The sequence below is a fragment of the Anser anser genome (genome assembly GCF_964211835.1).
Source record: "Anser anser genome assembly, chromosome: 4".
NCBI classification, from domain to species: domain Eukaryota; kingdom Metazoa; phylum Chordata; class Aves; order Anseriformes; family Anatidae; genus Anser; species Anser anser.
Genome location: NC_139724.1, coordinates 56,008,100 through 56,017,423, shown reverse-complemented (window position 1 = coordinate 56,017,423; position 9,324 = coordinate 56,008,100). Strand labels below are relative to the sequence as shown.

Here is a 9,324-nt window from a genome sequence, read left to right as displayed (position 1 = left end):
AAAGAGCAGATAAAAAAAAAAAAAGCTGTCTTCTCACAGAAACAAAAATAAATTTTGACTTTGAATGATTTTGTTTGTACACATAAGCAAGGCTGTTTGCAAATTTAAATTTGTTTTTCAGGCTGGATCTAGGACTTCCTAGTTTCTCTATATAGCTGGTGAGGAATAAGGGTACATCCAGTTCTCCTTGTGAGATCTCTAAGCTCAAAGAAACTTATGTACTTGAAACTTCTCTGGGACAGGACAGCTGTTCTTTCTTCTTACTTTTAGGTCTTCTGTAATTGAATGCAGGTCTCACCAAAACCACTTCTATCTAGTTGGACACTACAACAAATAGTTTTCTAGTCATGTTCTTCAAAAAAATGGTTAGAAATAAGGATGTGATTTATCTGCAATAGATACCTATAGGCATCTTCCAAGTACTTGCCTTCTCATAGAAGATCTCTTTATATCAATCATAGTGACACTGCCATTTTGAAGTAATCCCCTTCAGTTAGCATACTAAAAGGGGTACCCACACTACTTGATATTTGCTGATACACTGTCTTCAGGGTACTTTTAGAAAAGATGCCTGTCAGGGCAGTAAGCAATACATATACTGACTCAAAAGCAGAATGAATAAGGAAGAAGTACTTGACTTACCCACAGGCTTCTGTATATTACCTTGTTTGGGAAATCTTTATTTGTCTCTAGTACGTTGTCCCTAAGCAACTTGCCACATGAAAAGAAAAAAAAAAGGAAGAAGAAGGAAAACAGATATGATCCATCTAGTGCAGAATACTTTTAATGAAAGTATTGTGCCTCTAAACGAGTGCTATCCATTATCTACTTTTTAAAACGGATGAAAAATCATGTTGCTCTCACCCAATATGTGACAATCAAAAAGCACAATAAAAATGGCATTGAAATATATGAGCTCTTTGACAGTAGTATTAGTCACGTCGTATAGCCTGACCTTTCTGCTGGCAGGGACATTCAGTAAGGTGTTATAAGAGGGCAAGCATTTTCAGCAGTAGGAAAATTCATTACATCAGTCATTCACTAAACAAGCATCATTCTCTCTCCTGACTGACAATTTTTCTTCACCCTACATTATCTTCAGTGTTCATATTTGCTCCAAAATGTTAAAGAATATTCCAAAGAGTTTCTACAATGCCAAAGGAATTGAGATGAATACAAATTCTAATTATACCACCATGGCCACTGGTGGGCAAATCACCATGGGTTTCTACTTACTGGACAGTGTTTGCAAGAACAGACCAAAATAAGTTGAGATTTAAAAGCTCTGTCACTCAGGTAATAACTTTAGGAGACACTGGATGGATTTAAGAAACATATTTCATGAACACAAACCTCTTACTATTGCTAAGATGACTGAAATAGCTGCAGTTTGTTGTTGAGCAAATTTACCTCCAGATAAGATTTCCTAAACTGATTTAATGGGTTTGTTGCTTCAAAGAATCCATGGTCTATTCAAGCCAAGGTGATCTACAAAAGAGGAAAAAAAAAGTAGTATGGAAATGTTCAATTCTCCTTGCATTTTTAATAGTGAATAAATGCATCTTCAAACTCTCATGACAGATGTTAGAGGTCCACTTTTTATTTGCACTTGTGTGCATGTGAATTTGTAAGAGAGAAGGAGAAAGCAGAGGTGTGGGGGAGTATCCTGCTATAGAAATTACAGAAACCATATTCTCCATGATCAGAGGTCATGGCTGAAGACAAGAATCTCCTTCCCCATTTTATGATTCTATCATAATCTATCATCAGGGTTACTATAGTCAGTAGATTTTTATTTTTCATTTTTTTCCACAACATGCAGAAAACTGAACTGTGCAGGGCTTAAATTCTTTCCACCTTGTTCTCAAAATATCTCTTGAAATGTCAAGACTAACTCCAGTTTATTTGTTATTAGACTAGAGTCCCAGCTCATTTCACTATTTAACCTTGGTGTGGTCTACTAACCATGTATCATAATGGTGCTCCTTTAGGAAACAAAGTAGAACAGAAAGAGTATCAGCCCAAGAATCAAGAATTCTCTCCTGATTGTATTAAGTGTAGACAAAGAGAAGAAAGTCCCACACAGCGCTGGTATTTCAAAGAGCTGATTTTTCAAGAATAAAGAAAGTCACTAGTGAAATTAACTGGAAAGTATACATAAATTTGAACAGAAAACAGTGTTTTAACATTTTTGTTTAAAAGAAAGAGGGTAACTGTGAGTAAAAGCCCAGTCTGAGGAAGAAATTAAAAAAAAAAAAAACACACCATTTTTAACAAACAGACGCACACACACAAAAAAGGAAGTAATTGGAAACAAAGAGAACAGGTATTTCCAAACTCAGGAAAGTTATGGGGAAGGAAAAAATATCTGGGAAATGAAGAAAATCAATGACTGACAGAATTAATACTATATAAAGGAGTATATGGATTAGGAACAAAATTTTCTTGAAATAACTCCAGAGAAATGGGTATTAAAATTGTTAATAATGATACAGAATAAAGGTTTTCAATAAATTGTCCTGTTTGTGTCACATGATTACTACCTTTTCCAAATCACAGAAGAGACATTAAGCACTATAGAGGGCATCTGCTTTCAAATAGCAGGCTTTCACAACTTAAACCTTAGGATTTCTGTACACTAATTCATTTGAGTATTAAACTCACTGGAGTCAGTTTTTAGTGCATTAAATATGGCAATGAAATTCTAGAACAACTGAAGGATACAGAAGTTGCAAGCATAGATTTATGGAAAGTAAAAGGAGACAGCAAAGAAATAGAAGATAAGGGTTTAGAGGGAATATATTTTCAGCTCTGTTCCCAACCATAGCACCACTTGCGATGGCCCACGCCCCATATCAAGTGAGCTGATCCAGCCATATCATAGTGATATTCAGGGTTGAGTTGCCTTTCCTGAATATTGTACCAGTATTCAGAAAGAATATAAATAAAGGAAAAACTAAATTAGCCTGACAGTTGAGTTACGCATAGTCACCTATTTAAAGTACTGTTTCTCTGACAGATGAAAATCAACTCCTTTGCAAAAAATAGGTCTTGTCAAAAAAGACTAATTATCTTCCTAGAAGATATTAACAGGGCCTTAGTTGTGCAGTAGGTATTTTCAACATCAGTCATGGTATTCTGTTACAGTATGTTTCCTAGGTAGCAAATTTCTGCATGAACTTAAATATTGTTAGTTGTAATAACTAGCTGGATGTGCAGGTGGGTAGAATAGTCCATAAATTAATACTCCATAAAACTCAAATAACTTTCTGCGTGAACAAGTTGATTAATGAAAATCATAATGACAGAGATCTACCAGGACACAAACATCACTTAAAAAGCAAATCTCCAATCAGCAAATTTTAAGATTGCTCAAGCCATGTAATGTTCTTTAGTTTTTCCAGAGGTTCAGCGATAAAGTTACTTACTTAAGTGGAAAAACAATTGATTTAAACATGTTCATTGTTAACATTTTTACATACGAGAGGTAATTTTTTTTTTTTTTTTTTTTTTTTACATATGATAGGTACCATTTCACTTAAGATACATGTGAGTCTGATATACAACACAGAGTTAGACTCAAAGAATTTATAACCTTTCTATAGAATAGGAGATGACCTCTCAAGGTAGTTATGCAGCAAAAAGAGTCGTGGTCAATATGTATATATTTGCTCTGTGTACTCAAACATTGGTGTCTCTCTATCAATCTATAGCACATGTCTTTCTTGCACACAGCCAGAGTGCAACAACATAAGTGAAACAAAGGGGTGGTTATAATGTCAGGCGGCAAAAGCAGGAGAGAGATATACTTCGGATTTTTTTTTTTTATTACATGAAAGACCCAAGTGAACCAGTTAAGCTCGTGTGTGTCTCCAGTGCAATACAGACTTTTTTGCTTTGAAGAAATTTATCACTACTCCTAGCAGGTGGTTAAAATTATTCTGTGGGAGATATCACTCTATGATATTACAATTTTTAACATCATTATCAGGTTTAATTTTTTACTTCATTATGATTTTTTCCCCTTTTTCTTCCCCTTTGTCTTATCGCTTTTTATTTATTTATTTTTGCATCACTGGACCTGTATACACTATGGATTCTGCTGTACATGTCTGTTAGAATCATCTCATACAGTAATCACAGATGTGGGATTAATTTTGAGAAATGTTGAATCTTTTGAGAAAGACTGAAAAATCACCTTAGTAAAAGGACTTGAGTGCAAGACAGGGAGGACTTGCCCAAAGAAGAGATAATAATACCAAGCACTGTTTAAAGCTATTTCTTTAAATTCTCATGCTTACATCTTTTACCTAACTACCAAACGACAAAAAACAGTGACATGTGACATTTTTAAGCCAAAAATTTACATTTAGCTTAAAAAAGTCATAAAGAATGATCTTAAAGTCATGCTTGTGGCCTAAAGTCTAAGCAAACTCAAAACTATTACCTTCCAGCAGCAGTGGAATTCCAGGTGCTCCGAGGTAAGGATAGCATCTAATTCTGTAGCATTAATCCACACATTCTTTATACTATACAGATCACACAGGGCTGTCAGGACTGCAGTGCAGCTACAGGAGACCAGATTTATGCCATGCTAAGTTGTAAACAGAGTGTATGAACTTTCATATATCTCTTTGAATGCCCACCTGTGCACTGTTTTTGGCTGCAGATAAGTCCCTTTACAAAAGAAATAAATGTTCCAGGTGGTATTTCCATCACTTAAATCAACAGTGCTACAATGTAAGTCAGAAAAGTTGCATTAACTTTTGTTGGGTTGTTCAGAAGTTCATCGTTCTAAACTGGAAAGACTTAAATAGCTGAAAATACCATGCACCAGATCTCAAAGGCCAGCAAAGAATCAGAAATCCCAGTCAGACAGCTGTGAGATCCTAAAAGGGTGATTTTGTTTAATCAAACTCTTTTCCCATCTGCATTTCAAACTCTGATGGATTTCTCTACAGGTTTTGGACCAGATAAAGCCATTAGTTGGCATAAGCTGATCTGTGCTGCTTACAGGCATATGTATATATACACAGGTATGAAAATTAACTACTTAGAAATTTGTCTCAAAAAAAAAAAAGAGAAAAAATATTTTTCTTCAAAATGTACTGTGAATTGTGGTCTTAATGATCAGAAATAACTATTACATTTCTAATATACTTCGAAATATTTTGTTACTATTAGAACCATAAGATAAAATGCATTAACACAAAAGATAGTAAAACCAAAAATATGATACATGCTACTAGCAGTATTATTTACTGATTAGTTATTACATTCTTTTCCTAATAAAATTCCACACTGCCTTTTTGTTGTTGTGAGAACAAGAGAAGTATGAATACAGAAGTGCTCTATTTCCTTACACATCCCATTCTTACCATAACTATTAATAATTACAGCAACTTGGGTCTGTGACACTGTACCAAATAAAATCCACAGAACACTGTGTAGAATATTTCTAGAAATAGAGATAAATTTCTTTAAAAATTCAAATGTGTGCTGGGGCTTAAAGTTAGGTAGCATTCAAAAATTAATTTCTACATGCAAGTCTGGTACATGCACATAATTTTTAGAAACTATAGAGTACGCAAGAAGAAATCCTGGAAAAGGAGTTGACCTTAGTGGTCAAAGTTATTCCAATGAACATGAGAACAATGTATTACAGATTATATTACTTATTATTCTTACCTCTCTGTACATGATCATATAAACATTGTAGGAACTGTAATGGCCTAAAGTGAAAAAAAAAAACCAAGGATCTTCATTTATTAATAGACTTGCTGGAAAATATGATGAATCCCAGGCTGAGGTTTCCACCTCCTTCAGCAGCCATACCAGCTCTCATTACCCTAATCAAGACCTTCAGACATTTGAAACAGCTCTTAAATTCATGCCTTCTTGTACTTAGTGCCTTTACAAGAATCTAAGACAAAACCAGAAAAATTTTGAATATTATGACACTTCCCAGAGTACCATAACATTTTTAAACCAGATCCTACCAATATAACTACAGAACAGTTGGTTTAAAATCGTTTGAAGTAATACAATGAACATCCAAGCATCAAAATCTACAAATACTTATTCCATGGTGCTATCTCTGAGATCCTGCAGTCAGCATCAAGGTTCATGTATGAGCAGAATCTTCCAACATTAATATATACAGTAAGAAGAAATGCAGAAAAAAAAAAATCAATTTAGTGGTAAAAAGCATATTCAGAAACTGTTCAGGTTAGCCAAATAATATTAACCATTTGAGAATATAGAAAAAAAAAAGTATTTTTTCAGAGAGTGAAAACTGATTTTCCCTTTAAAATAATGTTGTGAATGAAAAAAAAAAAAAAATATATATATATATATATATGTGATTGCCATATTGTTTTGTGTGAAACAAAAATGAAGGACATGAGGATAACAGAAGTATAAATGAAATTTTGAAAATATTTCTACAGATGTTTTAACTGAGTATTGGTTAGGAAGAATTAAAAGTTTAAGATGCTTACTGGCAAGCAATGAAAATGATTAGATAAATAACAATCCAACTGAAAAAAAAAAAAAAGCCCTGTTTGAAGACATTACCATATTACCATAATTCGTTATGACGCATAATTATTCATTTCCATTTCAACCTTTAACCTAGTGCAGCTTTCTTTGTAAAGGCTACTCAAATTCTATTCAGATCTTTAGTTATCTCAGTAACTTGTATTTGACTTAAAAAATCTCTCTCAGAAGAGTAATCCATCTCTGTTCTTGAAGAATTTAAGGGAATTAAGAATTCACTGGGTCAGATTATTACTCTGATTAATAAATTTTGCATTTTTCACTTCTCACCTAAAGAAAACACTGGCTACTGTTTGGCCAGTGCCAATATAGTACCACATAGAGTTAAAATTGTGAAGTTGGTATACACATCAGCCACTGTTTCTTAGTGATATCTATGCAATGAAACAAAGACATCTGTTGGAGTTCAGTTCAAAGAGAAGAAAGTTAAGTCCATGTGAAAAGAACAAAAAGCTATTTAGAAAAAGAAAGCACAGTTCTATGCCCTGTACAAATCTTTGGTAAATTAATTCTTGCACAAGACCCTCCCCTCAACAAACGAACACTATTTTATCCAATTATCCAGTATTACAAAAACTTGGTCTTTGAAATTTACACAAGTAAAGCAGTCAGGTTACTTTGGTACAGATATCGAAGGAAAAAAAAATATTATTTGGTTTTCATACTAGCAGCTTGACATTCAAAGGATAAGTACTGTTAGCAAGCTGCCATTAGTAGTCCCACTGTTAACACTAAATCACAGCTATCAACCCAGGAACATAACAAAGTATACTACTTAGGATGAAATGTCACAAAAATTTCACACAGACTTCTGCACCAAGATTTGTGTTACTCAGATTCTATTTTTAGTATAGAACAGTTCTTTGCCTTTCCCTGAAGAAAGTAACTTCATCTCCATGAGATGAATAAACTGGAGGACTGTATGGACCATGGAAAAAAGAAAAAAAAAAAAAAAGGAGTAAAGAAAAGAAGTGAAGAGTAGAACTCTTAAAAAAGTTTGTGTCATGGGTTAACCTTGGCCAGCTGTGAGACACCCGCCCAGCTGCTCTTTCAGTTCCTCTCCTAAATCGGACAGGGAGAAAATAAATGAAAAACATTGTGGGTCAAGACGACAGAGATTTGCTGATCAGTTCCTCTCATGGACAAAACAGATTCAAATTGAGGAAGGTTAATTTATTGTCTAATAAAAATTGAGTAGGATAGTGAAAAACGAGAAAAGTAAAGCCACCTTCCTCCATTCCCCCTCCTTCCCAGGCTCAACTTCACTCCCAGTTCTTTTACCTCATTCCCCTCAATGCGTGGTGCAAGTGAACAGGAAATGGGGGTTGCAGTCAGTCCATAATACTCTCTGTTGCTCTTTCATCCTCACTCTCTTCTCCTGCTCCAACGTGAGGTCCTGCACACAGGATACCGTCCTTCCCAAACTGATCTTACATGGACTTCATGGTCAATGTGGCTTCTGCAGTTCTTCCAAAACTGCTCCAATATGGGTCTATGCCACAAGGTCCATCCATCAGGAGTGGACTGTTCCAGCACAAATTCCCCATGGGTGGCAGCTCCCACCAGACCTCCTGCTCCACCATGGGCTCCTCTGTGGGCTGCAGCATGGAAATCTACTCCACTGCAGTACCCATGGGCTTCAGGGGGACACCCTGATCCACCAGGGTCCTCTCTGCAGGCCACAGGGGAACTTCTGCTCCAGCGCCTGCACATCTCCTGCCCTCCACCTTCACTGACCTTGGTGTCTACAAGGTTGTTTCTCTCACATTTTTCTCACTTCTCTCTCTCACAGCTGCTGCACAGAGCTTTTTTACCCCTTTTTTAAACGTTATCACTGACAGGCTCAGATGTGTGTTGTGGTGGGTCCATTTTAGAGCCACCTGAAACTGGTTGCACCTGGTCTGTTCTTACAGACGCCAGTACTGCAGGCCCCCTGCTAGCAAAACCCTGCCATGTAAACCCAGTACATTTACTCAAGTATAATTTATTGTAAGTATCCGGATAGATGTTTGTGGGGTTCTGAAAAGCCCTGAAAAGCCATGTATTCGCTTGTCTTCTATCAAAGTTTGAAACTACCTGATATCTGCAGGTATTTTTACACTTGGAAAAGGAAAATCCAGTTAAAGACAATGAATTTTAATTAGAGCATTGGCTATTTAAAAAGTCAAGTTTAAATAAAGTGCAAAATATATTTTTATTAGTTACAGATGTTAGTTACAGAAAATTAATATTTAAGGAATTTTCATAAGAGGTGTAGTTTGTGATTTGGATATTAGGTGTTTAACTATTCAGATGTTTGATTTTTCTTTAAAATGCAAGTAATATTAAGTATATATGTTCCTTTCCCCTGTACTTCCATTTCTCTTCATGTAACTCTTAGATATGTATAGGGGGATCAGTAAGTAAATGAAAGTTTCCAATTAAAAAAAAAAAATCTGATCAGTCTTAAAATGACTCTTTTAGAACCCAGCAAATTCAATGGAGCAGCCTCACAGCAGTGTTTCACATATTTGTCATACAGAATATCCTGATACATTTCTTTACTACACCTATATTGACTGAAGTTGCACTGTCTGTCTATAATCTTGCTTGTCTGTAGTACAAGGATCTAACATGCAAGGGCCAGATGTACCATGAACATGGTACATGTTCTCCATAGTTCCTAGTAAAACACTTTGTTTTTTAGTGCTTCCATCTTCCAATGTCCACCACCTTGCCTGTTATGACTCCTGCAGAATGAAACTAGGAAATTCATATAACCATTTT

The 9,324-nt window shown here is 35.3% G+C and overlaps 1 long non-coding RNA gene across 1 annotated transcript; it reads right to left on the bottom strand.

Moving 5' to 3' along the window:
- Positions 1-256: 256 nt before the first annotated feature.
- Positions 257-8,406, bottom strand: LOC310899037. The gene is made up of 3 exons (XR_014583933.1): positions 7,840-8,406; positions 1,411-1,488; positions 257-711 (listed from the first exon to the last, which is right to left on the bottom strand). It is a non-coding gene; the product is annotated as an uncharacterized lncRNA (long non-coding RNA).
- Positions 8,407-9,324: the final 918 nt, after the last annotated feature.